Consider the following 6809-nt stretch of genomic DNA (forward strand, 5'->3'; position numbering starts at 1 on the left):
CCTGGCTGCTGTCATGGCCCAGGGAACAGCCCAGATGCAGGCCATCAAGTGCATGGTGGTCAGAGACTGAGCTGGAGGAAAAACTTGCCTACTAATCAGCTATACAACCAATGCATTTCCTGGAGAGTATGTCCCTACTCTTTGACAATTACTCTGCTAATGTTGTGGTAGATGAAAAACTGGTGACTCTGAGCTTATGGGATACAGTTGGACAAGAAGATTATGACAGATTTCGCCCCTCCCTGTCCCATCCACAACCAGATGTATTCTTAATTTGTTTTTCCCTTTTGAGTCCTGCGTTATTTGAAAATGTTCGTACAAAGTGATATCCTGAAGTGTGGCACCGTGATCCCAACTCTCTCATCATCCTTGTGAGAACTAAACTTGATCTTAGGGATGATGAAGACCCAATTAAGAAACTGAAGGAGAAGATGCTGACCCCCATTACCTATCTGCAGAATTTAGCCATGGCTAAGGAGATCAGTGCTGTAAAATACCTGGAGTGCTCAGCTCTCACACAGGAGGCCTCAAGACAGTGTTTGAGAAGCTATCAGGGCAGATAGTTTCCACCAGAAGAGGAAGAGAAAATGTCTGTTGCTGTAAATGTCCGAGCCCCTCATTCTTGGTCCTGTCCCTTGGAACCTTTGCACGCTTTGCTCAAAAAATGGTGTAGCCTTCACACCCAATGCCAAGTTTTTGTTACAGATTAATTTTTCCATAAAGTCTTTTTGGACCAATTAGTAATTTTAAGGTTTTGTTTGTTCTAAATGTAAGTGTTCAGACTCACATTCTATTAAAATGTAGCCCTAAAATGACAAACCTTCTTAAAATCTCATTTTTTCAGAAGTCCCTACTCTTTGACAGATTGAATAGCCAAAATACCTTCTGAACTAAGTTGCATCTCTGTGCTAAGAACACTAAGCCCTAAACCGTTTAAAGACCTTTGTCTTTACAAGGGAAAACCTAGATCAAGTGTCCCATTCATTCATAGTCATTCATTCAATTCATTCAAAATGTTTATTGAGTGCTTTATTGGTTTAAGAGACTATTCTAGAATGAAACTAATGAAGCTACTCTTGTAGAGTTTGCAATATATTGGGAAAGACAAACCATAAACAAATAAATATACAGAAGATTCCCAACTTACAATGGTTCAACTTACGATTTTTCAACTTTACATTGGTGTGAAAACAATAAGCATTAAAGTATGATAACTTCAAGTGCCCAAACAGTCATTCTGTTTTTCACTTTCAGTGTATTATTCAACAAATTGCATGAGCAATTTAGCACTTTATTAAAAAATGATTTTGCCCAGCTGTAGGTTACTGTAAGTGTTTGAGCACATTTAAGGTGGGCTAGGCTAAACTATGATGTTTGGGAGGTTGGGTGTATTAAATGTATTTTCAATGTATGATGTTTTCAACATATGATGGGTTTAGTGAGACAATTTCATCATAAGTTGAGGAGCATCTTTATACAGTAATGTTAGAAAGTGATGAATATTACGAAGAAAAATAAAGTAGTGTCTGGGGATAGAGTCTGATGGAGGTGGAGGGTGGGCATTATTGTAAATAGCATAGTCAGAGAAGAACTTTCTGGGAGGGATGCATTTTTTAAAAAAGTATTAAATGCAGTGAGGGAGTGGCCCAAGTGAATATCTAAGGGAGAGCACTCCAGGCAGAGGTGAAATAGCTCTTGCCATGTCCCTGCAGAGAGAGCCTGCTCAGTGGTTTTGAGTAGGAGTAGGAAGCCAGCATTGATGGAGGGAGTAAGAGAGATGAAGAGGTGGGAATGGGGAGGCAGAGTTCCAGTCACGTGGTGGTTTATAAACCATGGAAAGCAGGATTTGAACCCAGATCGGATTCCAGGTAACGTACTCTTTTCATTGTGCTGTGCTTCCTCTTCAAAGAGTTGTCATCGTAGATACTCAGTTTTGAGGACAGGCAAAAATGATGGTTTGGACTCTCTTGACATTTGCATTCACTTTAGTTTATTTGCAAACCAGCCAACGAGCAGAGCAAAGATATATGCAAGATCAGTTATACAAGGGACAAAGCTTCCTAACACTCCTCTTGTTCTTCACAGTGTTACACCCAAAGTCTGCTCAGTATAGCCCATGAGGGCTGTGGAGTCTGTCATCAAGAGGAGACCCAAACCACTGGGCCAAGGATGGTCATGTCTCTCTCAGGGGGTTTGTATCAAATTCACCTGTTGCACTATGCTTTGGACTATATTGTGTTCCTCCCAATAATGTTGCAACTGTAAATTTCAGTGTGACTGTACTTGGAGATAGAGTTTTCAGGAGAGTAATTAAGGTTAAGATGAGGTCATAAGGGTGAGGCCCTAATCCAATAGGACTTATGTCCTTATAAAAAGAGGGAGAGACACCAGAAAATGCTTTCTCTTTCCGAGTATGCCCATAGAAAAAAGGTCATGTGAGAATACATAAAAAGGCAGGCATTTAAAAGCCAGGCTGAATCTCATCAGAAACCAACCCTGACATAGCACCTTAACCTTGGACATCTCACCACCAAAACCACAAGTAAATAAATTTTTTTTGCTTAAGCCACCCAGTCTGTGGTATTTTATCATGCCAGTCTGAGCTAATATACACTCCAGTGAGTCCCTTCTGTGTTCTGTTTCTTACGGCACCAATGGGCCTCTGGCAAGCCTGACCTTGGCCTACCTCACCATCAGATTGAGAAGGAAGGTCCCCTCTGACTTCTAGAAAGGGAAGTTTTGTTTACAGGAGGGCTGGGTGAGTTTGGAATCCAAGATGCATTTAAATTGTTTATGGTTGGCTCTTCATCTGCATTATAAGGAAGGTAATATCAGTGTGTTTGGAAAAAGTTCTAAATATAAAAATTAGATTCAGTAAATAATTGCTGACATCATCCATGCACAGGGTATTATACCGGGGAGGATACAGAGATAAATGTGTGTGTATCCCTCGTGGGAAATTTTTTCTCAGTAATAATCTCTAAATGTAAAGTGGTTGTGAAAGCATTTTGGGAATGTAACATTTTAAAATGAACATTTTTAAAAAATAATATTGACTGCTTCCCCGAACTGTTTCATATTTTATGTAAGTCATAGCCTAATCCTCACAATGCTGTGACTTTCTTTTTCTTACAGCTTTGTGGCAAAATGAAAACAAATCAACACAAAATAAAATATCAAACCTTTAGTTTGAGGTGTTGGATTTCAACCATCTCTAAAGAACAGGAGGTCGGGATTGAATTCAACAAATTTGAGTCACTTATGATTTCTAGCACAAAGCTTTGATAGTAATGTCTTTCTCTTTTGAGATTATGACTTTATTCCCATACTTCTGAAGATGAAAAATTTATTTTTGTAAGACATTGTTTATAGTTATCTGCATCTGAGAGGAGGTTAAGGAGACCCAGAGTCATCACAAGTTTGGCTTCCGTGACATCATTTCTTACGCAGAGAGGATTAAAGTCGATTGTTGCAGGAGCCCCAAGGGGCCACCTGGAGGAGTTTCAGGATGTCTGATTCTCTCTCATCAGAAGGGCAAATGCTTACTTTTGAGCTCCTTCTGTCCAGGGTGGCATTGTACTCGGCATAATTATTGCAACCTTTTAAATAGGAACATGAGTATGCCCTATTTTCAGAACACTAAAAATAGCAAAATTCAAATACAAAGAACAGACAAATTAGAGAATGACTTTAAATACAACATAATTATTCGCTTTAAGTAATGATTCACTGATGATTTTATGTGGGTGGCAAACTACCCAAGAGCATTTAAAGTGTTATTTGAATAATAAAAATATTATTTATACAAAATATCAAGTAGGATAAAATAAAATTAATTATATTTTCAATTTCTTGTGTTACATGAAAAATATTTGTGGAACAGTGTTTAGCATTAGCTAGGTATTATTATTAAAAGAATGACAACTGAAAAGTTGACATCTCATTAGTCACAACAAAAAGCAGCCGGGCGCGGTGGCTCAAGCCTGTAATCCCAGCACTTTGGGAGGCCAAGGTGAGAGGATTGCCTAAGCCCAGGAGTTCGAAATCAGCTTGGGCAACTTGGTGAAACCTACTATAAGTAAAAAAAAAAATTAGCCAGGCACAGTGGCGCATGCCTGTAGTGCCAGCTACTTGGAAGTCTGAGGCAGAAGGATCGATCGAGCTTACGGTGGCCATGAGCATGCCACTGCACTGGACCACTCTGGGCAACAGAATGAGACTCCAACTCAAAAACAAAACAAAACAAAAAACCCAAAAAACAAAAAACAAAAGACAGTTAACATGGCTAACAACCTAGAATTCTAGATTTACACACATATTCATTCATAACTTTGTTTACTGTTTCTTATTGCATTTCAGATGGTCCATCTATTCTTATATTTTCTTTTGCCAAAAATACATTTGTTATTTTCTTTTGTGAAGGTTTATTTGTTGTTAACTCTCTAAATTTTATTTATATGGGAATCACAGGTCAGGCATGGTGGCTCATGCCTATAATCCCAGCATTTTGGGAGGCCGAAGCAGAAAGATTGCTTGAGCCCAGGAGTTCAAGACCAGACTGAGCAACATAGTGATGATTGCTATGTTAAATCTTTTCAGGTTATTTTTGTATGGATATGTCCATGTGATTCACTTTCATCCAAAATCGCTCTCCATAAAAAAGACTCTAAAGAAATCATGGGTATACAAAGGGAGGAAAATAGTATAATTAATTAAAAACATACATAAATGTATGTTTCAGTTTTGTTAAGTGATTATCAAGTTTTTTACAATCTGTAACTTACTTGAATGTTATTAACTATGTACTTCTATGTAGTATCTTCTTAATAGTACTGTTGGGGTGTTCAGTTTCATACAAGAAAAGGCAATTTTAGGAAAAACCTGGGTTATGTTAGTTAGGAAAATAGATGTGATCTGAAGTGTGTTTACCCATAATTAGAAAAGTATACACCCTGGGTCTGATGTTCATTTTTCACAACTGCAAGTGAAGACTGGCCACCTTCCTAGGAAAGAGCCTTCCTATTTACGTGGTACAATCAGCATTGGTCTCATAAATGCAACCAGATGATTTATGACCAAAAGTGAGACCTTTTAATATTAAGTAGCAAATGTAAGGAACCATGTTTGCTTCATTTCTGCTTGCCAGAATAACTTCACAAAGCCCCGGACTCTGTAATGACAAGCGGCTGTCCAGAGGGATGTTTTGAAGACCAACCAGGATACAGCACATGGCCCCCATGTCTCTTGCCTAGTCCTTAACTTTTTCCTACACATGACTTCTGACAGGGATAGTAATTATGATTATAACCAGATGTACGCTTACACTCAAGCCTTGATGTAATTCTGGTTTAATGTAACTTCTGGGAAAGTTTGATGTGATTTTGCAAATACAGAACCTCCGTAGCCCACATATAAACCCTGAGCTACAGTACTGTGCTGGGGCTCTATTCACAATAGCAAAAACACAGAACCAACCATCAAAGCTGGACTGGAAAAAAAATGTGGTACATATACATGATGGAATATTATACAGCCATAAAGAAGGACAAACATATGGACTTCGCAGCAACTTGGATGGATTTAGAGTCTATCATATTCAGTGATCTATCACAGAAACAAAGAGCAGAGTACCACGTGTTCTCACTCATAAGCAGACCTTGAACAATTATCATAATACTATAAAAAAGGGATTGGATAGTAGGAAACTGCCAGAGGAGGGGTAGGATTGGCAGTTGAAGGAAACTGCTAGGGGAGGGAGGGGCATACCTCCTCAAAAATGGTACCTGCATAATCAATATTTGTACACCTAACCCTGAATTGTACCCCACATCTTAAAAAAATTTTTTTTAAATAAAAAACAAATACAGTGCTGAAACAATCTCTCAGGACCTCTCTGAAAGACTTCTCCTGGCATGCAGTCCTCAGGTTAATCCTCAATAGGACTTCTGAATAAAACTAACTTTAATTCTTTAAAAACTTGATTTTTTTTAATTGACAGGCAATACCTGTAGTATTTTATTCCTTAAACTAAGGAGTAGAAACACAAGCAGCAATTTTATTCTTTAAAACAAGTACATATTTTTAATTTATACGAGATATTTTATGAGTAAAGAATAAATAGGACTTTTCCCTTCACAGGCAGTGTGGAGGCCACATGAGGCCTGGGGTTACTGTAAAAGACATAAACCAGAGCTCCAGTCTTCAGAACTCTGAAAGCCTAGTTCAGAAAGTCTTGGAAGCCAAAAGTCCCCAAATGGTCAATCATGCTGGTTAAGCATGAAGGTCTTGCTCCTTGCAATGAGAACTGATTATACACATAAGCTGCTTCCACAACACATGGTGCCTCTGCCTCCCAGGTAGTGCTGGGTTTGGTTCCATGACCAAGATATATGGGGGACATCAGAGAAATGGTGTCATGCTCAGCCACTTCTGCCAAGGCTCCAGGACCGTGGCCAGCCACATTCTCTAAACCCTGGAGGGGCTAAAAATTGTGGGAAAGGACCAAGATGGAGGCTGCAAATCAACACGTCAATGACAGAAATATCTGGACAGAACACTGGGCAAGTGGCAGCTGTCAACAAGAAGCATTAGAAAAATTGATTCTGGATTAATAAATTGCTTCATTAATAAGAGAAAAAGGAAAGAATTAATGATAACTTCTAGTCAAAATGGCTCTAAGACATCAGACCTACCTTTAAGAACATTAATTTACATCAGACTGTAAACATCCATCCACCAGGCTAATGGGAAATTCAGTCTTGGTTGTTATAAGGGTCCTCCAATTTTTTTTTTTTTTTTTTTGAGTTGGA

The 6809-nt window shown here is 38.6% G+C and overlaps 1 pseudogene; it reads left to right on the forward strand.

Annotated features, from left to right (window-relative positions):
* The first annotated feature begins 34 nt into the window (after positions 1 to 34).
* On the forward strand, positions 35 to 603 carry LOC103259268 (annotated as a pseudogene).
* The last annotated feature ends 6206 nt before the right edge of the window (positions 604 to 6809 follow it).

Source organism: Carlito syrichta, unplaced genomic scaffold (genome assembly GCF_000164805.1).
Source record: "Carlito syrichta isolate Samal-C Ts95f unplaced genomic scaffold, Tarsius_syrichta-2.0.1 Scaffold302582, whole genome shotgun sequence".
Classification (NCBI taxonomy): Eukaryota; Metazoa; Chordata; class Mammalia; order Primates; family Tarsiidae; genus Carlito; species Carlito syrichta.